This window comes from Rhinoderma darwinii, chromosome 1, assembly GCF_050947455.1.
Source record: "Rhinoderma darwinii isolate aRhiDar2 chromosome 1, aRhiDar2.hap1, whole genome shotgun sequence".
NCBI classification, from domain to species: Eukaryota; Metazoa; Chordata; class Amphibia; order Anura; family Rhinodermatidae; genus Rhinoderma; species Rhinoderma darwinii.
This window is the reverse complement of record NC_134687.1, coordinates 165,602,552-165,630,039: the sequence shown is the minus strand read 5'-3', so window position 1 is coordinate 165,630,039 and position 27,488 is coordinate 165,602,552. Positions and strand designations below refer to the sequence as shown.

The following is a 27,488-nucleotide window of genomic DNA, read 5'->3' as shown; positions in this document are numbered from 1 at the left end:
AAAAAACTCTAAAGTAATAGCCACATACTACAGCATTTCCTTTGGAGCTACTTTGGAACAGAAGTCCATTTGCACCAACAGAAGAAGCGTCCACCTCCAATGAGAACTGCCGACGTCGGGGTGATGGGGGATCGAGGCTGAAGTGAAGGCATTCTAGAAGCTATTGAATGCTGATTCTGCCTCTGGAGTTCACACGTTCGCGTTCATACCTTTCTTGGTAAGGGTAGAGATGGGGCCTTCAGTGAAGAGAAATTTGGGATAAACTGCCAGTAGAAGTCCCTGAGAACGTGGCCACTCCAGGACGGACTTTTCTTTCTCAGGATCCATCTTGAGACCCTGATCCGAGATGATGTAGCCCAGGAAGGGCAAAGATTTTTTTTCAAAAGTACACTTCTCCAACTTGGCATATTGGCAATTCTCCCTTAATCACAGCAGGACTTGAAGGACATGTCTCCGATGTGTCGTCGGATCTGGGGAGAAGATCAAAATGTCATGAAGATAGACTAAAACACAGACATAGAGGAGATCTCGGAAGATATAATTTAGAAATTCTTGGAAGACCAAAGAGAATTACACAGGCCGGTGGGCGTCACCAGGTATTCATAGTGCCCGTCTCGAGTATTAAATGCTGTCTTCCACTCGTCACCTTGACGGATTCGGATTAGGTTGTAGACCCCACGCAAGTCTAGTTTAGAGAAGATCTTGGCTCCTTGTATGCGATAAAATCATTCCGAGATCAGTGGCAAAGTGTATTTGTTTTTGACCATGATCTGGTTGAGACCATGGTAGTCTATGCGGGGTCGAAGAGATCCGTCTTTTTTCTTTACAAAGTAGAACCCGGCACCGGACGGGGAGGAGGATTTTCGTATGAAACCCCTCTTCAGATTCTCCTTGATATAGGCTGACATGGAGTCTCTGGCAAGGAGAGGGGGTATATGCGTCCACGGGGAGGTGAAGCATCAGGAACCAGTTCAATCGGGCAGTCGTACGCCCGGTGTTGGGGAAGCATCTCAGCCTCCTCCTTGCCAAAGAGGTACGCAAATTGCGCAAAATGAGTAGGCAGTCCTGTCAACGACTGAGACATAGGAGGCAGAACAGGATGAAACTGTAGCAGGCAGCGGTGGAGACATTTGGAGCCCCATTGGAGAACTCCAGAATTCCAGTCCTGCAGGAGATGCGGACCAGCACTCACAAGTCCATGGCTGCGGCCATCGAGGGGTGAGTAGTCCGACGGTCCGCGGCCGTGGATGTTACAATGGGTTTATGTGAGATTGGTCCTGTCAAACTTATCTGAACAGCTTCTATAAGTAGGTAAGTTCTAGGCTTGCCCGGGGTGAGACGTTGGATGTCATATATATCTTGATTTATCTAAAGTATTTGATACTATGCCCCATTGAACACGACCGAGCTCGGGCCGTGAAAAACGGTCCGTGTGTCGGACGGATTTCCCAGCCCAATCGCAGTACAGGTTAACGTGACTCCTGCCATCAAAGACATTTATGATGCTAGGAGTCTCTGCCTCCTCACGGAACTGTTGTTTCGTACTGATCAAAATGATACAGTACGGGACAGCCAGTGCCGGCGTTAGCACCCGGTGAACCTGAGAAAGTGCCGGGGCCCACTCGGCTGCCGGGTGCTGACGCTGCCGTCATGGATCCTCCAGGAGTGAAATCCCTGGCCAGAGTGTTGCAGACGGGATTCTGCTTCTAGAGGGAGCCCCTGTCTAGGAGGTGGCGTAACTACCACTGTAGCAGCCATAGCGACTGCTACAGGGCCCTCGGCATGAGGGGGCCTGTGCTGCCCCCCCATGCCCAGTGGCCCCGTTAGCAGCCGCCATGGCTGCCACAGCGGTAGCAACACCACATTCAATAGTATCTGCGTCCTTAGTATCTGCCGCTATGTCAGAGCTGGGAGGTGGCTCCCTACTCTGCCATTTACTAGGCTACAGATTCCCAGGCAGAGTGCTAATAGCGCTCTGCCCAGGACTCGGCTCTGGGGTTGCCATATATGGACAGTGATGCCAGGAGGAGAGAAGCGGCTCTGATCCGGGACTGAGTCCCTGGGGAAACTCCTGACATCAGGAGTCAGGAGCAGAGCAGTGTCCCAGTCAGAGTGCTAGTAGCTTTCTGCCTGGGACTTTGGCTCTGGTATTGCCCCTGACATCACTATCCATATATGGACAGTGATGTCAGTGCCTTCCCCAGAGCCGGAGCAGAGCCTTTGCTAGCGCTCTGCCCGGGACTTCAGCTCTGTTTCGGGACTTCGTTCCTATCACTATATGGATAGTGATGTCCGGAGCAGAGCAGGAGTCCCAGGCAGAGTGCTAGTAGCGCTCTTCCCGTGGACTATGACTCTGGGGTTGCCCCTGACATCACTGTTCATACATAGACAATGACGTCAGGGGCTCCATCCCCGGCCAAAGCGTCGGCAATGCTCTGGTTGGGGATTCCACTTCTAGAGGGAGCCCAAAAGGCTGTACCTAAAGGGAGGGAACTGTGTGGCACTACCTGGAAAGGTGGCTGTGTGGTACTAACTGGGAGGGGGGTTGTGTGGCACTACCTGGGAAGGGGGTGGCACTAGCTGGGAAGGATGGGCTGTGTGACACTATGTGAGAGGGGGGCTGTGTGGCACTACCTGGGAGGGGGGTTGTGTGGCACTACCTGGGAGGGGGGCTGTGTGGCACTATCTACAGTGGGCACTAAATTTATGGGGTACAAACTGGGGGCCCAACTTCTTTATGGGGGCATAAACAGGGCCTAACTTCTATATGGGGGCACAAAGTGAAGTTTTTTGCCATTCCACTGCCGCCGTGAGTTACCCCGCAAAGGGGCCCACTAAGTCTGTGTCGCCCACATAAACCTGGAGCCGGCCCTGGGAACAGCAGTTCCGTGGGGAGTCAGAGACTCCTAGCATTCGCCTATCACATTATGTAGGAGATAGGGCACTTATAATGTGGTGACAGAGCCTCTTTAACTGTAGCAAATCAGCTGCTGCCAAGGCAAAGATCATGGATGCATCAAAAGGGGCATAGATACACATGACGAGAACATAGTTCTACCACTTTATAAATCTCTAGTCAGACCGCACATGGAATATTGTTTACAGTTTTGGACATCAGTAAACAAAAATGATATAGTAGAGCTTGATCGGGTTTCAAAGTGCTAAGTTGAATGGGTAAACTGCAGTACCCAGAGAGATTTTCAAAACTGGGGTTATTTAGTTACTAAAAGGGGCGACCTATAAACTATGTTGAAATATGTCAAAGGTCAATACAGAGATCTCTGATTACTTATATAATAAATTATATAATTAACTATAACGGTATGTTCACACGCAGTGGTTTCAGATGTAATTCGGGCATTTTACGCCTCGAATTACGCCTGAAAAAACAGCACCATTGCGCCTCCAAACATCTGCCCATTACTTGCAATGGGATTTACGGTGTTCTGTTCCCACGAGACTTAATTTTACGCGTCGCTGTCAAAATACGGCGTGTAAAAAGATGCCCGCGAAAAAGAAGTGCAGGTCACTTCTTGGGACGTTTTTGGAGGCGTTTTTCATTGACTCCATTGAAAAACAGCTCCAATAACGGCTGTAAAATAAGCTGCGAAAAACGCCAGTTGTTACAAAAACAGCTCCGTATTTTCATCAGACGTTTTTGAGTTTGCGTGTGAACATACCCTAACAAGGAGTATCCTTTACGTCTAGGGGAGAGAAGGGTTCTACACCAACATAGAAGGGGATTCTTTACTGTAAAAGCACTGAAACTTTGGCACTTTCTAACAGAGGAAGTTGTCATGGTTAATTCATTAATAAAAAGTTTAAATGGGGCCTGGATGCCTTTCTTGAAATTAATAATATTACAAGTTATGGGGACTAGATTACTGGAGATGGATCGGTGATCCAGAGATTTATTCTGACTGCAATAATTGGAAATCGGGAAGGAATTTTTTCCCTAAATAAAGAAAATTGGCTTCTATTTAATTATTTATTTTTTTTTGCCTTTCTCTGGATCAACATTGCAGGAGAATAGGTAGATGGACTTAAACACACCAGAATACTATCATAGATTGATTACAAATAATGGATAACATGCCATGCCCCAAATTTGTTATTTGTTTTAGATGCTTTTTATACCTACCTTGACAGTTCCAAATAGTGTCTTAAAAAGGGGTGCGGCTAAGAAATTTTTTAAAATGTATTAAAGATATGCACCATTTTTTATCTAAAAAAATTGGTGTACATGTAGCCATGAGGTATCACTCATGAGGTGGTATAAGGAAGAACAAAAGTGTCTAACAAGCCTAAGGATAGCCCATTAGTAAATTACAGAGGGGGTGTCAGTTGATCTCTTTTGGTGCCGTTGTTTGATGAATAGAATAGATATAACTAAACAGGGGGAACCTCCACCATATATGCTTACTATAATAAGGGGCATTTTTCACTGCAGATCCAAAAGCAACATAGGGGAAATTAGTGTTATTAATTTAAAATGTTCCTCCAGTGATCCACGTAAAAACTTCTTAGGATATGCCCATTGGTGTGTAAATTCAAGTTTCTAATCTAGAATTAAAAATTGTGTGTTCTAAGCCGTTTATTAGCTTCAATCACTTGCAGACTTCACACCCCATTCATTTCTTTGTAGGGCAGAGTAGGAGGAGACTTAAATTACTGCAGCCCTTTACTTTCTCCTTGCCGTGAGAGCTATAGCTAAAATAACTCGAATGTAGGGCTGGGAGATCTGACCTAAAAATATAATCAGGATATTTTTTCTAATTTATGGACCATCCTTGATTTTATTCTTGAGCCAATTCTGTTACATATGGGAATTGCATGCACAGTTATTCCTTAATATAAACTGATTATCAGAATTATCTCTTAAATTTTATGTGTGATCTCCGTAACTTGTTAAAGGGACAATTCTGATAATCAGTATTTAAGGAATTTCCATTTATGCAAGGAATGGGGCCAAGCAACTATGCGGACCTAGCTCCTGTTACTAAGCAGACAAATACAGTCCGTCCCCCCCCCCTCTTCATATTAGACAGTCTCTCTTCTCTCTGTATTTCAAACAGACTCTCTGTATATTAGACAGAGTAGAGAGAGAGAGACTGATATACAGGGAGATTCAGTCTCTCTTCTATTTACATTAGACAGTCTCTTTGCTCTCTGTATATTTGGAGCTGGAGCAGTTGATCCTGGTTGGCCCGGGATATGATGAGTGTGGTCAGCCTGCTGCTCTGCCTGTACATCAAGGGAAGCAACTCCCCACTCCAAATGACAAGAACATCAGCGACTCCATAGAGTGGGGAGAGTCACTTAAATAGACTGCCCAGCAACTCACAATCCTTGAGGCGTCCATACTTCTCATTGTGCTCCAGCAGCTGCTTTCTGCAGTGCCCTCTATTGGGTCCGCCATGATAAGAAGCTGCCTCTGTGTGTGTGTGGGGGGGGGGGGGGGGGGGGAGCAGATATCGATTTCCTGATTCTGACCAAATTGATAATTGTGCCCCATTGAAATGGCAAATTTATTGATTTAATTTGATGAATTGCCCAGCCTTTGTTGAATATCTTACCCAGACAGGGAATTAAAAGCTGTCTGTTTGTCGGTAGGGAAAACTTGCTATCTAATAAATTCTTGTATTTATATCAACCTGACACTGATTCAGTATGAAAGGGGTAAGGGGAAAAGTGGCAAGTGGCAAATGTGAGCGAGCAGGTTTATAGACAGAGTGCCTGGGACCGGGATGCAGCTCCACTGTATCTGTAATATGGCAGACAATGAGATTAAACCTGTTAGTGAATTAGTAAGGAGGTCTGCAGCAGAAATGGCTAAGCTTTGAAGCTAAACACTTCACAAAGGTTCTGTACATCAAGATCTCAGAGCATTGCAGAGTTTTTATTCTTTTATGCTTCAATAACGTAATAATGGTAAATGCGGATTACAGTGCCATTGATTTTTTTTGTAATGCCATCAACACTAGTTCAGTGATGCGTGTTCCCTTTAAATAAAATATATTTGTGTAAAAATAAAGGTGCGTTTAATAAAATATATTCCATTGGGTAATACAATTGAATTGACAGAACAGAGATCATATCCATTAAAGGAATACATTTCTTTCACTGGGATTTTATCAAAAGCATCATAAACATAACCTGCATATTCTCCAATAATATATTAGGAAAAAGACCCCCCATCATGTTTGTCTTAATATTGTCCCATGGGTTTATTTAGGTGAATAAATTAATCTTAAAATCTTACATATTGATTTACATAATATACAACATATATTAAAAAAATCAATGATGGAAAATTAAATTATTGTTTTCTTATTTCAATTCTAAATAACTGGGAGGACATCTTACTGATATTGAAATGCTTTTAAGAACCATCTTAAATCAGGGTTAATAGTGGGAAGTGATTCCTGTAAACTCAACGCTAGTAAAAATCCGAAAAGAACTGATAGGTTTTAAATATTTCTCTGTTCGTATAGTGTGCTGCATATTGTTTGTCATTGGTAACTGCTTCCACTACAGACACCAATTCGATATGAGCCATTACCACAATGGATTCATGACATTTGTCGGAAAAAAAACAGTACAGCGGTTACTATCATTTCCAACCGTTCCCAGACATTCTAGAATCTCAGAGAACAGGTCGGATAAACAAGATGGTCCCTCGACATTTCCTGGTGCATACCACTAACACAGATTATCCAGAGGAGAGTTTGTAATTGAATATGTAACCTGATCCACTAATGGAGATCACACTAAGTACTTACTAATATGGTTATTTCCTGAGCATCGTATATTCTTTCCTATATAAATGAAAAGTGTTCTATTTGCTATTGTCTCTACTAGGTGTAGTAATCTAGATTAAAAAAAACAGTGTGAACAGGTCGTAAAAAAGTTCTTTAATAGCTGTTCTGTGAGGGCAACACAAACTATAACCACAGATGCACCATATGCTAATTTAGCTGGTTAGATTTTGGTTTTATCTGTCCTCCCAGAATGCTTTGCACTATCAGGGAGGGGCCTATATTGCTCATCCTGATCTTCCTTGAATAGGATTAGACTCCAAGAACTACAGAGACATATACTGATAGGAGTAGGGTAGAACTAAAGGGAACACATAATGGTCACCATTAGTTGTCCTCCCACAGCATATTCTAACGAATTCTCATTAGAAGAGGATTTTCATGAGGAGGACAACTATGGGTTCCATATTAACAGAAGATGCTCTTTAAATATACATTGATAACATCTGGGTAATGGCTGATTAAATAATAATCCTGAATTTGGGATACAAGACTAATACCAAGTCCAAATAAACTATAAAGTAATTCCTGAAAGGCATAGTAGCGTTGATTTTGATTTATTCTATTGTCCCGTTCTGAGGTCTACCTGTAGACCTGTTTATCTACCACTAGTCTAGCCCTTATTATTTACATACTGTCAACAGTATCTCTTGGGGTAGGACAATACAGTCTGACTACTCTTACTGTAAAGAACCTCTTCTCTTGCCAAACATATTTGGCAATGACTGAATAAAACAAAGGATTTGTATGTAGGGGAGCTACATTTATGTCTATTGTAGAAGTCACCCTCTAAAAACCATTTTTTTTAACGCTGTGTACATGAAGGATTTTTAAAACTACTGATGAGCAATTGTTGGATTGAAAAATCATACATAACAATGCCAGCTACACTACGCTTAAAGGGTTTTCTTATTCAATATTAATTACCCATCCACAGGATAGGTGATAAATATCTGATCGGTAGGGGTCCGACTGCTGGGACTCCCAGCTATCCCGAGAACGTGCTTACCAGGCAGTTCCTGTGCACCCTATAAAAATAGAGCATTACTACACATGCTCGGTCACCGCTCCATTCACTTTTTATTGGTATGCCGCACGGCTATCTCCAGCTACCCCATAGAAAATTAATGGAGTGGTGGCCAAGCATGCACAGTAACGTTCCATTTATATGAGGCACACAGGGACGGCCAGGTAAGCCCATTCTCGGGATCGGTAAGGGTCCCAGGGGTCAGACCACCATCGAACAGATATTTATCAAGTATCCTGTGAAAAGATAATACATTTTGATTATGGGAATCCCCCTTTAAAAGGAGACTGTGAACGATCCCTCTAACCCAAACCGCTGACAACGCTAGTTAGTTATAGTGGAAAGCAGCGGAAAGATACCTACCGTATGTCGACAGTCTTAGTCCTTGCATAATTGTAAAATGTAGCCCTCCCTATTCCCTCCCCTCTGCAGTTAACTGACCGCTCTGGATGGAACGGCGTATAACGCTGAAAACCAGTAGATGCAGGACACTTGCCAATTCTGCGGACACTTGCAAGCCAAATTGCACATGGTGCGTGAGTGAATTAAACTATAATGTTTCCAGGTATGCAAGGACTAAAAATCGGAGGACAAAGAAAATTTGCCACATCATTAAGAATTCTACGTTCTTATAACACAGAACTGATCGTTTCTGGGGCCCCATTAGCTAGTACATAAATTGTCCTTGTTTTTTCACAAAAGATCCAGACCTTCTATTTGGGCTGGCGTAGGGACCTGGAGTGCTGAGTGGGTAGATTTTAAGTCATGTAATATGTATTTTGGCACCAGACACATATTATATAATAAATCAATAAAAAGTGGTAAGAATAAACCAATTAGAGGAAATTTTTAAAAGACGTTTCTGTATAAAATAATGTAATCCTAGTAAAATGCAAACTTACAGTCTTATATCATACAAATCTTAAAAGCAAAATAAGTATTACTTGTCGATATTCATGTGAAATAATGGACGTCCGATCATTATTTCAGGATGCCTTATAATGGTAAGCCAGATGCTGACCTTGCACTTTCCAGTATTGAAGGAATGCTGAAGAATATGAGGGAATGTTATTTTCTCAGAGACAGCATGCTGTGTATCTATGTCTTTAAAAAACAAGTCACTCTGTGCGATACCCAACTACAATTCTAAATATGCTTTCTATTCTCTTTCCGACTTCCCAGATCTGATAAACAGTAGCATCTGGCTATTAAGTGAGTCAATCTTTACAATGTAGCCTCCTCAGACATTTCTGTGGATGGGCTATATGCCCAATGTGTTATAATAACCTAGCAACGCTCCTGGCTCCTGCAGAGAGTACATTAGCATTATTATATATCTTATGCTTTATTTTTGACTTTAAATAGAATTTACCCCAATGGTACTTAATCTAAATTGTTTTCCAGTAAAAGATGAAAAGACTATTTAGGTTTATACAATCAAATACAAATATCCTTAAAGGCTATGTACGCCTTTGAATTCGTCTATTGGCGTGTTTGGTGCAACTTTCTAATTACTTTTTATGAAAAATAATTTTTACTTTTTGAGATACATCTGCTTTGTGTCCTGTATACAGAGCAGCTGTATCTGACGTTAAAACCTGTATCCGCCAGGTCAGCGGGACTGACGGGTTCAGTGTCAGCAGTCCCTAAGTTCATAACATCGATGTGATCGATAACAATAATAAAAAGTATTTAGAAAGTTGCACCAAACACACTAATACCAATTTATATGAAAAAATACATAAAGCTAAATCGTTGAGGAATAAAAAGTTCTATAACTTTTGAATATATTTTTGCGTTTTAGTTCATCATCATTTTCAAGATGTCTGCTGTCAGTGAATTGGGACATTCTTGGTTACGTCTGGAGGCAAAAAACTCATCTAATACTACTCATAGCTGAGGGTTGATTACACTTGTATTCAGTCTATATAATCCTACATATGTAGATAGGCTAAATACATCAGCAGCACAAATCTTTCTACTGTCCGGTTGTTTGCTACAATGTATCAGTGCAGGTAAAATGTATCACACTGTAGCCAAGACTGTTTAATTTAGGCTTCGTTCACATTTGCGTTGGTTTCTGTTTCTTAAGGTTTCCGTTTTTTTGGCTGAAACAATAGCGCAGTCGGTCTGACGGAACCCATGAATGGAAGCCCGACGCAGATGTGAACTCAGCCTAACAGAGGATTGCCTGTACAATTTTACCAAACTGAGCAGCGATTAATATAAAAATAAACTGACCCTGTATGCAAGTAGTGGCCCCTAAATCCTGTTCTTGCAATATACAGTGCCTTGCGAAAGAATTCACCCCCTCCTGTTTTGTAGCATTACAAAATTGAGGATTAGGATTTTAAAATTGATTTTATGTAATGGACCTGACAAAAAAGTCCAAATTATTACAGTGGAATGCAAAAAAACGAAAAACTGAAAAGTTGACAATACGTATGTATTTGCATGGCAGAATTCTTTTGCATTCAATATTTTAAAGGGGTTATCACAAGAAAAGTATTAGTTATAAATGTAAAGAACCTTTGAAAATAAGTCTTTCTGCAATATAAGTGCATTAAAAAAATCTTCCTCTGTGATGAAATAAGTTGCGTCGCGGGAGCGCTCCCAGTGAGGTTTTCCAGTTACCTGCCGGGAGACCCTCAAATGCTAATGAACTGAATTGTATCCAAGTCCTTAGAACGCAGAGACAATTGACAGCGCTGGCGAGGCAAGGGAATCATTAGTTCCCTTCCCCGCCTTTCGGTGCTTTTCTTGTAATGCAAGTGGCGCAATGACGTCAGGTGGGAGAATGGTAAAAATGTTTTGGTTTAAAAAGTATGCAGAATTTGAAGCCCCTCCCCCTTCAAAAATCCTGCGTTTGTCCCCCAGTTGGTGCCATCTTCCACCTCCAGTTTATCATCGTGGGTGGATCTCAGGCAACGACTGCAATGCACTCTGGGACATTGAGCGGCAGGAGGGTCATGTGGTGCAACACTGCTGCCCACCCACAGACCCCCAACGAACCAAAGTAGGAAGATAGGTAAGGAATATGAAACTAACCATAAAATAATTGATTTTGACTTGAGTTTTAGGGATTATTCACCATAGAATTAGGGATTTTGTACATGGCTGTAGTATGTCCTGTAACTGGGTTGGTGGGATAACTCCTTTAAAACATATTTTATTATTCAGACAGGCCCCTTTAAAGGAAGGGTGTCGCGGAAATTTTTTTTTTATATAAATTTGCTTTTAGTGTTTTATTAAAAAATGTTTTATTTATTTGTGTGTTTGTGTTTTACTTTTTTTTATTTTCAAACTTTTACTTGTCTATGGGGGCTGCCATTTTTTTTTTCATCTCTGTATGTGTCAATTAACGACACATACAGACATGGAATACGGCACATACAGCCCCATAGTGAATGCGAACAGGAGCCGTTCCATTCACTATGCTGTACGCCGTCTGTGTGGGAACGGCACATGCGCCGCTCCCACACAGTCCAAATGGAAGGTCTTCGGCCGAGCGACATCCGGCGCCATTTTCTTGCGGACCGGAAGCCGCGGCCGGACAGTAAGATTACTACTTCCGGCCGCGGCTTCCGGAACATGTGTTCTGAAGCAAGCACTAGGAGCGGAGGGAGCGGACGGAGCGGCGGCGGCAGGAGCAAGTAAGTTATGTCTGTGTTTGTTCGTGTTTTACTGTGTGTTTACTACTGTATGTAAACCTACTACTCTGTGTATTCACTCAAAAAATGGCGGCACACAGTGTAGGAGGTTTGAACGTTCAATCCCCTCCTTTCTCCTGGCACTAGCCAGGATAAAGCAGGGGGGATGCTGAGAGCTCACTAGAGCGAGTGTGTATTCTCAAATTTTGCAGCATAAAGCAATGTGGTTGCTTTACCACACGCCAATGCTGCAATTTTGGGAATTGCACCCTCTAGTGACCAGCACAGGGAAATGCTATAAATTAGAATCGAATTTATAATATTTCCTGACTCGTGAAAAAATTAAAAAAATTAGAACAATGTTTCATCATTTATACACTAACTGTTTAACAAAAAAAAAAAAAAAATTTCTAGCGACACATTCCCTTTAAATTAGGGCATCTGCAGTGCCAATCAAACAAGTTCTGATTGGTCGTTTGTTGGTCCTCATTGCACTTATGAATCCACATGCTTAGTTACCCCTTTAGGCCTGTCAGCAACACTGATAAAAATAGCAAAACACCCTCAGTGATCTATAAAATCCATATTGTACATGGGTAGTGGGCTTCTGCATCAGCGTTCAGTTCTGCAGGTGAATGTGGTGCGTTTATTGTGGAACACCAACAAGCATTTTAGGGGGGATTAGTGGGTACATGGACATTACACCTTCAAAAAAATTTAACTTTGCTTTTGAAGCTAAAGGAATTTTGAATTAAGCAATTTTATTTTGATTTGGCTTGATTTACCAAAATGTTATTTTTTGCCTACATTTGAATAGGGTTACGTCATAGACGGCAAGGTTAAGTACAGAGTGGGCTCACAGGCTGAACCGCTCCATATTCAGCGGGTGTCTGTTGTACGTTACAGCCAACACTTCACTGCAACAAGCGGGATGCGATATAAGAGCATCACCCCCACCTGCCAATGAGATTGCGGGGTGCCGATCGTTGTCATGGCAGACTGGGGGCCTAATAAAGGCCCCCAGGTCTGTCATCCTTCTGCTCCTATTTAACCCGCATGTTGAACACCGTAAAAAAAAAATACAAACAATGAAAAAACGCCAGAACAAAAAATGGAATGAAAGTGATCAAAAAGTCTTATGTACCCCTAAATGATACCAATAAAAACTACAGCTCAAATACGGTGACACAAAACACATTTTTTAACAATTATATAAATTTTGTATCAACGTAATTGTGTTGACCCACAAATTAAAGTTAACATGTCGTTATTAGCACACGGTGAACGCCGTAAAAACGAAATCCAAAAACCAATCAGGAGGAATCAATCGTTTTTTTCTGTAAAAAACTGCAACTCCTCCCTGCAAAAAACAAACCCATATACGGCTATATTGACAGTAAAATAAAAAAAAAGCTATGGCTTTTTAAAAGGTGCGGAGGTTAAAAAAACAACAAAATAACAAAAAATGTCTGTGATGGTTTAAAGGGGGTTGCAAACATCTCAGATCTGTCACAAGGAATTCTTCTTTATCAGATGTTGTTACAAATCGAATTAGTGAACAATGTAGAAGACGTAGAATCAGACACACTACAGTACCCACACTATATTCCAGTAAACCAGACTAGAGGGAATGGCACAGTACGCTGGCATCACGGGTACAATCCACAAGTGATTTCTGCACTGTGTATATTCTGCATCCAATGCAAACAGTTCAACAGCCAGACCAAGCTGCATCATTACCCACAGTTCAATAGGATAAGAAGATTGCTGCAGGCTAATGGAGTAATCCCACACTAGCTCCAGCATGGTTTTCTAACCAGCTCTTCCCTGCTTATTCTCATAGAGGTCCCTGGGGCCAACCTGACAATGTCCATGTTTACTGCACAAGGAATCTTTACAGCCAACAGATTCAGGGAAATGATCAAACAAAAGTTGTAACTGTAGTCGGTCCAAAGAAATATGCCCTCGTATGGTATATAACATGGCATATAAGGGTATTAAAACTGGACATGTACATTAAAGTCCGTCAAACTTCTGATTTAAACGGGATCAGCAACCCCAATGTAGTGTTTATTGGTGGCAGACCGACAGTCCACCCCAGGGCAACTAAGGGGATTACAGCCTGCCCAATTGTTTGTTCCTTTTTTAATGACCCTTTTCCTACCACAATAAACATGCTAATGGAGTAGTCGGCTCCTTTGGCCAGCAGCTATCTAATGTGTATGGCATTAGGCTGGGACAACACACATTTTGCTGTTGAAGTCCATTGGAATAAATAAGCTTCATGGGGTGAGAAAAGTCATGACTGCTGATAGTTGCTACTGCTGTATGACAGAAGTCTGTGTGTAGCCCCAGCTGTGAGAAAATACACAACGTCTCATTTAGGCCAGATTCACACACACGTGGGGAAACTCGGACGTGAAAAATGGCCATTTTTCACATCCGAGTTGCCTCCGTGCGGTTCCCGTTTTCATGGATCCCCATAGATTTGAGTCTATGGAGGGACCCGTGAAAACGTAAGAAAACAGGACATGTTCTATTTTTCAACGGACCCTTCACACAGTCCATCGAAACAACGGCCGTGTGAACGGCCCAATTGAAAGACATGCGTCCGTGTGACGGCCGTTGTTTTAACGGCCGTCACCCGGACATATTCTACGTTCATCTGAATAAGGCCTTAGTTTGACTTTTTATGAGCTTATTGCTTAAACACATTTTTCCCTTAAAATAAAAAAATTACCAACAAACATGACTACCTTTACAAGAGTTATAATGGCACCAATATCGGTTGTCACCCAGCATTTCCAGAAACTTGTAGAACGCAGAAATGGCCGATTTAAATTCTAACTTCTTAAAAGTGGTGGTCTCCAACTTGTGGTTCTCCAGGTTTTGGAAAACGGTTGCCACGTCTGGAGAGCTACAGGTCGGAGACCACTGACTTAAACGAAGACTACACACAGAGTTATATTTACAGGTGACATTTATTTTTACTTTATTGAAAATTGTTCATTAAAATAGTCAAACACAGTCAAAATAGCCAAACAGTCATGAAATCCTCTGGAGAACAGCAGAGAATAATGGCAACATTTAGAAGCAGTAGTCATAAGGTAACGCTATGGGTTTGTCCAGGTTTGGTATATCTATCCCTTTATATTCCAGCTCCTATGATCGCCTCATTTCCTGGCAGGACATACTATACTAGTTTACTGATCCTGATAAACAAAATCAAATAAAATGAACTCAAAACCTGAAAATGTAGGTTTTACATCAGTTGCCCTTCAAATAATCCCACTACAGGGGACCTGTAGCTGAGACGCAGATAGTTGCTTGGTGTGGTCATTACACAGGAGAGTTCCTTACTGGTTTGTCCACACATGGAATATATGCTGCCGAATATCTGCATAATACGTGAATAAATTGACCTGCAGTGCGGATTATAGATTTGCAGCATGTCAATTTATATAGTTACATAGGCTGAAAAAAGACACAGGTCCATCAGGTTCAACCGTTCTAAATAAATTACCCATCATTCATTGCTTCATTATTTATAACCCTCAATGCCATACGTAAATAAATAAGCATCTTGCCTTTTTTTTTAAATGCTGACATAGTATCTGCCATCACTACCTCTTGGGGTAGGGCATTCCATAGTTTGACTACTCTAACTATAAAGAACCCTTTCCTATATTGATGTGTAAATCGTCTTTCTTCCACATGCAATGAATGTCCCCTGGTCCTTTGTGGAGTCCTTGGAAGGAACAGATCATGTGCTAGTTCTCTGTATTGACAACACATATACTTATACATATTAATAAGATCACCTCTAAGAAGCCTAATTTTTCTAGCCTTTCATTGTAAGCGACACCTCCCATCCCATTTAATAATCTAGTCGCCCGCCTTTGAACCCTCTCCAGTTCTCCTATGTCCTTTTTACAATGTGGAGCCCAAAACGGAAATCCATATTCTAGATGTGGCCTTACAAGGAATGGTTATGCATTTGTTGCCGAAATGACAACTGTTGCAGAATTTGATGCTATTACGCCGCATGATGACAGGAAATTCTGCAGGTTCATAAAAAAACAAAATATAATAATTTTCAAAGTTTGAAAAAAAATGAAAGACTTTACTCACCTCTCCTGGCGTTCCCATAGCAACACGTCCCTACTCCCCTGACTGCTTTCTGTAAAGCCAGCCTCCTCTGATGACGTTTCATAACATGTGACACCTGCAGCCAATCACCAGCTGCAGCGGTCACATGTGATGAAACGTCATCACAGGAGGTCGGCTGTACAGAAAGCAGTCAGGGGAGCAGGAACGTGTTGCTATGGCAGCACCAGGAGAGGTGAGTATAGGCCTTTATTTTTCTGGTCAGCTGTTTTCCACAGCAGTCAATCTAAACCAATATTAGCACCAAATGAAAGCATCATTTCTAATGTGCGTACCCCACCAAACAATTCTCCATAGGTGAGCTTCCTGGATCTCTGTAAATATTAGGAGAATGATATTGTGGTTAACTAAAAATGAATGTCCACCATTTCGTTTTTTGTTTTTTTTATCAAGGTAGCTAAATAAATCTGTTTTGATTAATTTCTTGAAAAATCTGTATAGCGATTGGAGTTTTTCTGCATAGACATGTACAGTAGTTAAATGATAAAATTCTGGCTGCCAGCAGCCTCCATTAGGGGGAGCTTAGGAGATAACGGCATACATTTATGCATTGAATTCAATAATAAAACAGTATGCAGTAAGCTCCCTCTAGTGGTGGCTGTAGACAGAAAGGATTGTGTCTAAGTAGGGGACCTGGGGTACTTCTAATCAGAAAAATGAGTGAGGAGGGTTGATCATGCAGTTTACAGCAAGGACTCTACCACAAAAGGAACCAGAACTTTTCAACAATAACAGAGCTCTTCTAGTACTCTAAAAACGTACATACAAACATTAGTCCTAATAAAGCCCTCCTAAACGTAACCCAAAGTTATTATATATCTATAAATCTATCGCACCACCCACTATGATATACTGACATAACACCTACGTGGTATATAATATTCATATCTACCATTACTTCCATTCAAGGGCTGGCAATGTGTGGCTCTACTAACTCAAATTCTGCAGGCAGCAGCTGGCGTCACTGGTTGTCCAAGCCCATTTTAGCCTCTGTCTCTAAATGATCTTTGCACTTTCCCCTTTCTCATGTTCTCATTGCTGATGTTTTATGTGTGCGCTATATCCAAATGTCTCTTTCTCATGAAGACGATGAAGAGAAGCTTAGGCGATATACTGGTATCGCATTCATGAGCAGGACTATGGAATTACATGTTATAATACTGCACTTTAAACATCTATTATTATTATTATTTGTAAAATAGCGATATCTTGATCGCAGCATAGTGTCTATTGACACTGAATTACAAACCTGACAAGACATAAAATACCTGTGATCCGTAATGAAAAGTGGATGTCAGTGGACGACCAAATAACAGGCACCATCAGGTACTGATTATGAATTTTCTGATGCAATATTTTTGTATAAACAGTGAAAAACATTACAGAGAATTTAGTTATCCAGTAAATGATTTGTATCGTAATAACAACTAGTAGCAGTCATAGAAACTTATATCACAATCACTATATACTTCCAGCTACAGGAGTAGGATTTGGAGAGAATCTTTCTAAGTAAACGCAGAATTCAATTGTTAGGATGAGAAGGGTGTGGCAACTGTGTGGCAGACTGGTACCTCATTCTAGTCCCATCAATTGCAGTAAAAGCATCATACACATAGATGTAACCAGCAATAACCATAATAAACTAATCATATAGATAGATACATGATCATTTATGTGAACTGGAAACTACAGCTTTGCAAAAATCCCTCCTAGCAGAACACATACACGTCCTCCATGTAGAAAGTTGGGTATCACAGTTATGAGGACACCCTATGTGTGGCACTATAATTGGCACATTATCACCCTCCTCCTTCAGCACATTGAGCTCGTCACTTACTAGGCACTGACAGCTGTGTTTGGTGGGCAGTCAGATCCACAGTTTTCTAGCAGCAGTCCGGACAAGACGCGATCCTCTGCAGCCTCTTACTGATCATCCATGTGCTGCTACTGAGGATGGAGCTGACACACTGGCCGCACCGCCCAAGCCAATCATAAACAATGACGTCACATCACAGGGAGCCGACCAATCAGAGCACGCGGCTACGCCCGCGACTGACAGGTGCAGTAAGCCCAGCGCTCCTCCTGTAATGGTCCCTTGTCTTGGTGTCCGGTTTCCTCGGCGGGGAGGTCATGGATTATCGATTACTAGAGCGCAATATGGTATTTGACATGGACTGAGGGTGGGGATCAGGACTTAATGCCAAATTGATTCATGGCGAGGCCATACCTAAGTGCTGATTGTCAAGGGACAGAAGCCAATAATGGCACAAGAAATGGGGCTCTACTTATAGGCTGAAGTCACGTAGGTGACGTCACTTATACATTGTACATCACGTGGTACTGTATTAACTAGCAATATGTCAATATGAAGTCTGGAAAAATGTATAACAAAGAATTGCATAACTAGTAATTCCCTAATGTAGACAGAATATTGCAATAGTCTCACCTTAGAGGACATTATACTGATTATATATATATATATATATATATATATATATCTCAAAAACGAAAAGTCCAGCAGCACCGGATTAAAGATGTGGGTGCAAGCCCTTGGGAGCAGACCAAGTTCCCAGCTATAAAGAAATAAAAAAAACAGGCAGCACACCGTAGTTAAAGTGAAAAAAGAGGGTACTTTTGAGCACATGGGGCAATAAAGTACCCTCTTTTTTCACTTTAACTACGATGTGCTGCCTGTTTTTTTTATTTATTTATATATATATATATATATATATATATATATATATATATATATATGGCACTAATACATACTCTACTACTAAGTCTTTTATGTATACTCTAATGGCATCCAGGGGCGTAGCTAAAGGCTCATAGGCCCTGGTGCAAGAATTCAGCTTGGGCCCCCCTGCCCCTCCCCAACACCACCAGACCCCTGTGCATGCCTATGCCCGGCTACCTTGCCCGACAGACCCCATGAATGCCACCACAGTATAATGCCCCCACACAGTATAGTGCCCCCTATAGCTGCCCCACACACAGTATAATGCCCCCCATAGCTGACCACCACAGTATAATGCTCCCCATAGCTGCCCACAGGCAGTATAATGCCCCCCCATAGCTGACCACCACAGTATAATGCTCCCAAAGCTGCCCCCACAGTATAATGCCCCCATAGCTGCCCCCACAGTATAATGCCCCCATAGCTGCCCCCACAGTATATTGCCACCCATAGCTGCCACATACAGTATAAAGCAGGGGGCATTATACTGTGGGGGCAGCTATAGGGGCATTATACTGTATGAGGGCAGCTATTGGGGCATTATACTGTATGGGGCAGCTATGGGGGATAGCTGCCCCATACAGTATAATGCCCCCATAGCTGCCCCATACAGTACAATGCCCCCATACAGTATAATGCCCCCATAGCTGCCACATACAGTATAATGCCCCATGCAGTATAATGCCCGCCACAGTATAATGCCCCCCATGCAGTATAATGCCCCCCATAGCTGTCACATACAGTATAATGCCCCCCATACAGTATAATGCCCTCTTAGCTGTCCCATACAGTATAATGCCCCCCATACCGTATAATGCCTGCATACAGTATAATGCCTCCCATAGCTGCCCCATACAGTATAATGCCCCCCATAGCTGTCCCATACAGTATAATGCCTCCCATAGCTGCCCCATACAGTATAATGCCCCCCATAGCTGTCCCATACAGTATAATGCCTCCCATAGCTGCCCCATACAGTATAATGCCTCCCATAGCTGCCCCATACAGTATAATGCCCCCCATAGCTGTCCCATACAGTGTAATACTCCCATACAGTATAAAGCCCCCCTAGCTGTCCCGTACAGTATAATGCCCCCCATAGCTGTCCCACACAGTGTAATACTCCCATACAGTATAAAGCCCCCCTAGTTGTCCCATACAGTATAATGCCCCATACAGTATAATGCCCCCCTTAGCTGTCCCATATGACCCCCCACTCCCATACCCAGTATAATGCCCCCCATATGTACCTAATAGAAAAATAATAACATTGGTAATTACTTACCTATCCCTGTTCCCACGACGGGTGGAGCAGATTCTTCTCCTCCTCTGCACTGTGCTGTGAGTGACTTGGCGCAGACAGGCGCAATGACGTCACTACATCGAGCCTGCCTGCGCTGGGTCGCTCGCGGCACAGTGAATGCTGGAGCAAGGCTCCATCATTGAACCCAACTGAATGGGCGTCCTGCGGACGCAGATTCAGTTGGAAACTGGACCAGCGCGGTCAGCGCTGTGTGGCAACGGGCCCCTCAAGCTTAGGGGCCCTGTCGCAGTTGCGACCCCTATAGCTACGCCACTGATGGCATCACATAAGCACTATAGATATCACTATCATATGTACTGCAGTTCAGTTGACTATTATATTTGCACTATTATCATAGCAATAGTGTATATATAATAGCCCCAGGTTTAGTGTATATTTAATAGTATAAGCAGTTGTGTATATATAATAACAATAAAATGACTGAATAGATAACAGTGTCAACCGTCCTACACATGCTCAGCAGCGGTGTGTGTATATCCAAGATTGCCTCCCCTTTTTTGCTTTGTATACAAAATTTAATGCACCATGTACAAGGCAAATAAAATTGTCGCTAGTTGATAGGTGCCCCTTAAATCGGGCATTTTTACTAACGATAGTGTATTAAGAAATTGTTTCTTGAGCAATTTTCCATACATAGGGAAATGTGCAATGTATATAGGAATAAAGCTTTACATGACTCGCCATCCGAGGAACCAAAACTTGGACAAAAGACCATCTGATTTCCCCTTTGGCCGGCTATATACTGTACTGTCCTTTTTCCCGCCAGCAATGTAAGTGAATGGGGTATTTTATACCCCATTCCCACTCTCAGAAAAATTTGAGCACAGAAAAACTAACGCTGACAAGCCACGCCTTAGCTCCATTGATTTACAATTAGGCTAATCTGAGTGGAGATCCAATGGTCAATACATGGCAGAAAACCTATCTCACAAAAACCATTTATCACCTATGCACCGATCACTAGAAGGGTAAGATTTTTAACAAATCTCATCCACACGCTGCGTAAATGCTGAGCGGAACGCTCAGAAATTGACCTGCAATGTGTCAATTGTATTTGCGTAATCACTGCTTATTTGTTGCAACAAATAGCAGAAGTGGCTTTTTTCTGCGGCAGAAAAGCAGCAATTCCGTCACAAAAAAACTGACGTTTTATCCCATGTGACCGCTCCAGCCAATCACAAGCTGCAGCGATCACATGGAATGAAACGTCATCCCAGGAGGCCGAGCTGCAGGACGGCGGAGGGACGTGTCGCCATGGCTACATAAGTATGAATGAAAAAATTGCACCACAATTTGATGTGGTTTTTCTGCCGGGAATTCCCTGCAGCGCACAGAGCGGATCCGCCCTGTGTAAACCTACGTGAAGGGGCATCATGAGCCCCCCACTTCTCCTCCTGCAGTGAGGAAGAGTTCGGAGCAGTGGTCACGCATGTGGCCTGCAGCTCTATTCAATGTCTATGGGACCTGACGGAGATAGCCGTGTATAACACTTGGCTGTTTCCGTCAGCCCTATAGAAATTGAACGGAGCGGGAGGTGATAAATGTCTTTCATGGGATAACCCCTTTAAGCTGTGGATTTTGGCAGCGGATTTTCAAAAAAAATCCACAGCAGATTTGCCTATGGCAAAAACATGGCCTTACCGTGTACTGACTAGCTTTAGATATCCATATTTTATATAGTCACTAATGCACCTCACTAATTCAACTGACCACACATAACAAAAAGCACTAAAGACAAGCACTTTTTCCAGGCAGTCAATAAGTTTCATTATACAGATCCATACATCAGAAGACACTTCAACGAGGAAGGAGAGACAAAGCGAAGACATAAGGACAGTTCTTAGGTAGGTATTGTATCTTGATTCGCACTGTAGTAAAAAGCATTCCCTTTGGGGGTATTTATAAAACCAGTGCAAATATGAGCAGTAATGCTTATTTATTACCCTTGTCCTTTTTATTGTGAAGGGTGGAAAATGAAAGCTAGGAGCAACACTTCCACTTTTCTTTGCACTTGGCCTCAGTTGGAGATGTTGTCCATAGCAACCAGATTACGTTACAAGCTACTAAATGTATCTCTGCTTTTGGCAACTTCTACACATTTGTCTGTATTTTATCTAGTACCTACTTATTAGGGTCAGTTCTGTGAAGGAATCATTTCAAAACTCCATGTTTTGTATTTTGTGTCAGTATACACTGCACAGTATGATATTCATTTTTTTTGTCTTTTAGTTTGCTTTGTAATAATCTGCAGGTGCTGCTGGACAACTGTCCCGTACTGTAATCATGTTTTCAGCACGGGACGGTAGTTCCGCGGGGAGGCAGGGACACCTAGCGTCATACATAACTATGACGCTAGGAGCCCAGCTCCCTGCAGTGTGTTCGGTCCGCTAAATGCGGCCGACATGTGGACTGTATATCACTGACCGCACACGGTCGTGTGCATAGGGCCTTAAGGAGCTTTAAAAAAACCTCAGTGTGTACAGGGCCTAATTGTACTGTGATATTGAGGGTATGTGCACACACACTAATTACGTCCGTAATTGACGGACGTATTTCGGCCGCAAGTACCGGACCGACCACAGTGCAGGGAGCCGGGCTCCTAGCATCATACTTATGTACGATGCTAGGAGTCCCTACTACTCCGTGGAACTGCTGTCCCGTACTGAAAACATTATTACAGTACGGGACAGTTGTCCGGCAGCGAGGCAGGGACTCCTAGCATCGTACATAACTATGATGCTAGGAGCCCGGCTCCCTGCACTGTGTTCGGTCCGGGACATGCGGCCGAAATACGTCCGTCAATTACGGACGTAATTAGTGTGTGTGCACATACCCTTACATGCACTCGGGACCAATGTGATTCTGATAATGGTGACATACCAGGACAAACTGAACTCTTGTACAAGAGCAATACATCCTTTCATATATAATTCTGCAGGCTACAGAGCTGAAATCTCTCAGCATTCTTGCTGGCTCAATGTCTTCACAGAGCTTGCTCTTTTTATTTGCATTCTAGATTGTGTAGTTTTCATCCCAGTCGCTGTACAATAATCTGACGTAGGAAAAACGAAACGAATATGTAAACTCATATTCAAATGTGAACATATGCGTTAACCCCTTAGGGTATGTTCACACGCACTAATTACGGACGTAATTCGGGCGTTTTTGCCCCGAATTACGTCCGAAAATAGCGCCTCAATAGCGTTGACAAACATCTGCCCATTGAAAGCAATGGCCAGACGTTTGTCTGTTCACACGAGGCGTAATTTACGCGCCGCTGTCAAATGACGGCGCGTAAATAGACGCCCGCGTCAAAGAAGTGACCTGTCACTTCTTTGGCCGCAATTGGAGCCGTTATTCATTGACTCCAATGAATAGCAGCGCCAATTACGTCCGTAATGGACGCGGCGTTCAAGCGCCTGCACATGCCGTTACGGCTGAAATTACGGGGATGTTTTCAGGCTGAAACATCCCCGTAATTTCAGCCGTTACGGACGCCCTCGTGTGAACATACCCTTAATGACCATGCCTAAAAAGTGCTTAATGACCAGCTACATTTTATTGTTTTTGCCTCTCTGCCTTTCAGCAGACATAACTTTTTTTATTGACGTGGCTATATAAGGCCTTGTTTATGCAGCAGAAATAGTTTTTTAACCTGTGCAAATTGGGAGTAGAAATAAGTTACTGTGTAAGGCTTCGTTCACATCGGGGTTCCGTCAGACCTTTCCGTCAGGGGAAAACATGAACGGAAACCAAACGAAAACCATAGATTTCAGTTTGCATAACCATTGATTTCAATGGTAACGCTTCCGTTGCTAATGGTTTCCATTTGTCTTTGTTCTGTAAGGTTTCCATTTTTTGGCGGAATTAATAGCGTAGGCAACTATTGCAAACGGAAACCATTAGCAATGGTAGCGTTACCATTGAAATCAATGGTAATGCAAATGGAAAGCTATCGTTTCCGTTTGGTTTACGTTCATGGGTTTCGAAGACGGAAATCTCTGACGGAACCCCGACACAAATATGAATGAAGTCTAATTTATGTAGTTTATTTTTGCGATGTTAAAATAGAAAAACTTTCGACATTGTTTTTTTGTTTATTTTTTTTCCCGTTTACGTTTCATGCTAACTAACCTGTTACATTAAAGGCTTGTCCACATGTAGCGGAATTGCTGCTTATTTTCCGTTTGGAATTGCAGATGGAAAATACGCAGTGGAATACAGTAGCAGCATATTGTGTGAGATTTGACAATTCTCATCCACATGCTGCGTACAATTTCCGTTCCAGAATTCACCTGCGGTGCGTTTTTTCATTCCGCAGCATGTCAATTCCTGCTGTGGAAAGCAGAATGATTTTTCAGAGGAGATATCACCATCTCACAGACTTGAAAAAAACGCAGTAAAATTGGCACCATTTTGTGGCGAAAAAAAGGCAGGAAATGGTGCGGTTTTGTCTGCTAGTTTTGTCTGCTAGTTTTGGCGGAAATGCTGCAGCGATTCCATTACGTGTGGACAAGCCCTTAGGCCTCATGCACATGGCCGTGCCCGTGATCACGCCCGCGGGCCGCATTTTCGTGCCATGCTCCCATACAAAGTATGGGAGCACGGCCCATAAAAAACGAAAAGTAGGACATGCTCCATAATTCCCGGCACGGTTCTACGGCACAGACACCTATACGTAGCGGTACGGAAAGGTGTCCACGGCCAATAGAACCGAGTCAAAGCCACGGAATCTAATGTGCTGCAGGGAACATCAACATATTTTTAGAGATTGCTTAGTACACTGAGTAATTTAATTTGGTTTTGACTTATATTTAACACTGCAGGTATGTATCTTCTTTCAGTTATTGTCTTTGCAGTTTACCTTTACTATTAAGCAGGGCCGGCCTTAGGATAGATGGCGCCCTGTGCGAAATGATCTTTCGCTGCCCCACCCCATCATGAAAAAAAAATCCCCATACAAAAAAGTATAATGCCCCTTTAGTGCCCCCATACAGTATAATAAATAATATTTAATAATATAATATATTACAACCTCTTCAAGGACACAGTATTTTGTCCTCTAACTGTGCCCACAATATTATGCCCCCTGTAGTACCCCTTAGTGGCCCCCACACAGTATAGTGCCCCCTGTAGATTTTGCCAAACAGCCTCCCTGTAGACAGTGCCATAATCCCCCACGTACTTCTTGTAGATCATGCCATACAGCCTCCCCCTTGTAGACAGTGCCCCCAGACAAAAACAAACATTTTACTCACCTAGGCCCCGTTTCCACGACGAACTGAGCTGCTCCACAACAGGATACTTGCATAGGTCGGCGTGAGCCTGTAGCCTAGTACAGAGTTTCCCAACCTTTTCGGACTCGAGGCAGCACTGGAAAAATAACATTTCCTTAGGGCACCCCTACCAAAAATTGTTTAGATAAAGACAGAAAACGGCTAAGAACAAGCACTACACTCGTAGGGTATGTTCACATAGCGTTATTTGTAATGCCAAAAAAATCTGCCTCGAAATTCCTTCAGGAATTTACAGCATTGTTTGACCTTTTTTTTTTTTTGCGTTTTTTTTTAAGCTGTTGAAGCTAATGCAAAAGACGCAGGCAAAAAAGCACCAAACGAGCGCCGCAGGTATTTTCTGCCTCTTATTAATTTCAGTTGGAGCTCAGAGGTGGAAACCACTTGAAGACCATCAGCTCCCCACTCACAGTAAAATGACCATCAGCCCACCACTCTCAGTAATATGACCATCAGCCCCCCCCCCCACTCACAGTAAAATCACCATCAGCCCCCCACTCACAGTAAAATGACCATTAGCCCGCCACTCGCAGTAAAATGACCATCAGCCCGCCACTCACAGCAAAATGGCCATCAGCCCCCCACTCTCAGTAATATGACTATCAGCCCCCCCCCACTTTCAGTAATATGACCATCAGCCCCCCCGACTCACAGTAAAATGACCATCAGCCCCCCACTCACAGTAAAATGACCATCAGCCCCCCACTCACAGTAAAATGACCATCAGCCCGCCACTCACAGTAAAATGACCATCAGCCCAGCACTCACAGATTCCCACTGTAGAAAACTGCCACACAGCCCCTTGTAGGTAGTGCCACACAGCCCCTTGTAGGTAGTGCCACACAGCCCCTTGTAGGTAGTGCCACACAGCCCATTGTAGGTAGTGCCACACAGTCTCTTGTAGGTAGTGCCACACAGCCTCTTGTAGGTAGTGCCATACAGCCTCTTGTAGGTAGTGCCACACAGCCTCTTGTAGGTAGTGCCACACAGCCTCTTGTAGATTGCACCACACAGCCCCTTGTAGATAGCGCCACACAGCCCCCTTGTAGATAGCGCCACACAGCCCCCTTGTAGGCAGCACCACACAGCCCCCTTGTAGACAGCGCCACACAGCCCCTTGTAGATAGTGCCACACAGCACCCTTGTAGGTAGTGCCACACAGCCCCCTTGTAGATAGTGCCACACAGCCCCTTGTAGATAGTACCACACAGCCCCCTTGTAGATAGTGCCACACAGCCCCTTGTAGATAGTGCCACACAGCCCCCTGTAGAGTGCCACGCAGTCCCCTGTAGGTAGTGCCACACAGCCCCTGGTAGGTAGTGCCACACAGCCCCCTGGTAGGTAATGCCACACAGCCCCCTTGTAGGTAGTGCAATACAGCATCCTTGTTGGTAGTGCCACACAACCCACAGCCCCCTTGTTAGCAGTGCCACACAGCCCCCTTGTTAGTAGTGCCACACAGCCTCCTTGTAGGTAGTGCCACACAGCCCCTTATAGGTAGTGCCACACAGCCCCTTGTAGGTAGAGCCACACAGCCTCTTGTAGATTGCACCACACAGCTCCTTGTAGATAGCACCACACAGCCCCCTTGTATAGTGCCACACAGCCCCCTTGTAGATAGTGCCACACAGCCCCCTTGTAGATAGTGCCACACAGCCCCCTTGAAGATAGTGCCACACAGCCCCCTTGTAGATAGTGCCACACAGCCCCCTTGTAGATAGAGCCACACAGCCCCCTGTAGGCAGTGCCACACAGCCCCCTTGTAGATAGTGCCACACAGCCCCCTTGTAGATAGTGCCACACAGCCCCCTGTAGGTAGTGCCACACAGCACCCTGGTAGGTAGTGCCACACAGCCCCCTGGCAGGTACTGCCACACAGCCCCCTGGTAGATAGTGCCACACAGCCCCCTTGTTGGTAGTGCCACACAGCCCCCTTGTAGGTAGTGCCACACAGCCCCCTTGTAGATAGCAACCCCCCCTTCCTGTAGATAGCGCCACTGCAGCTCCCTGAAGGAGCAGAATCCCTGTGTGGCTGGGGATTCCGCTCCTGGAGAGCTCCGCTTGAGTTCTCTGTCCATATATGGACAGTGACATCAGGGGAAACTCCTGAAGCGGAATCCCCGTCCACAGCGTTGCCTGTCGTCCTGTCGTCTGTGTCCATTTATGGACAGTGACGTCATTGGCTTCTCCTGGAGTGGAATCCCCGGTCACAGCGTCTGCAACGCTGTGGACATGGATTCCGCTTCACGAGTTTCCCCTGATGTCACTGTCATATATGCACAGAGACATCAAGCGGAGCGCTCCAGGAGCGGAATCCCCGGCCACATGGGGATTCCGCTCATTCAGGGAGCTACAGTGGCGCTAGTAGATAGCAGAGGAAGGAGATATCTCCCTGCTCTGCTGCCGTCACTACCGCTGTAACAGCCGCAGCGGCTGCTACCGGCACCACCGCCCATGAGGCTATGGCTGCT

General features: G+C 43.5%; 1 protein-coding gene across 3 annotated transcripts in view; it reads right to left on the bottom strand.

Moving 5' to 3' along the window:
- Nucleotides 1–27,488, bottom strand: part of ANK2 (ankyrin 2) — a 626,865-nt gene that overhangs the window by 502,454 nt on the left and 96,923 nt on the right. The window contains exon 1 of one of the 3 annotated variants that reach the window (XM_075860543.1): nt 17,500–17,609. The exons of the other annotated variants lie outside the window; for them this stretch is intronic. The gene's annotated coding sequence lies outside the window, so the exon portion shown is untranslated. Of the gene's footprint in view, nt 1–17,499; nt 17,610–27,488 lie in introns of those variants that run through there. 3 annotated transcript variants of the gene reach the window in all.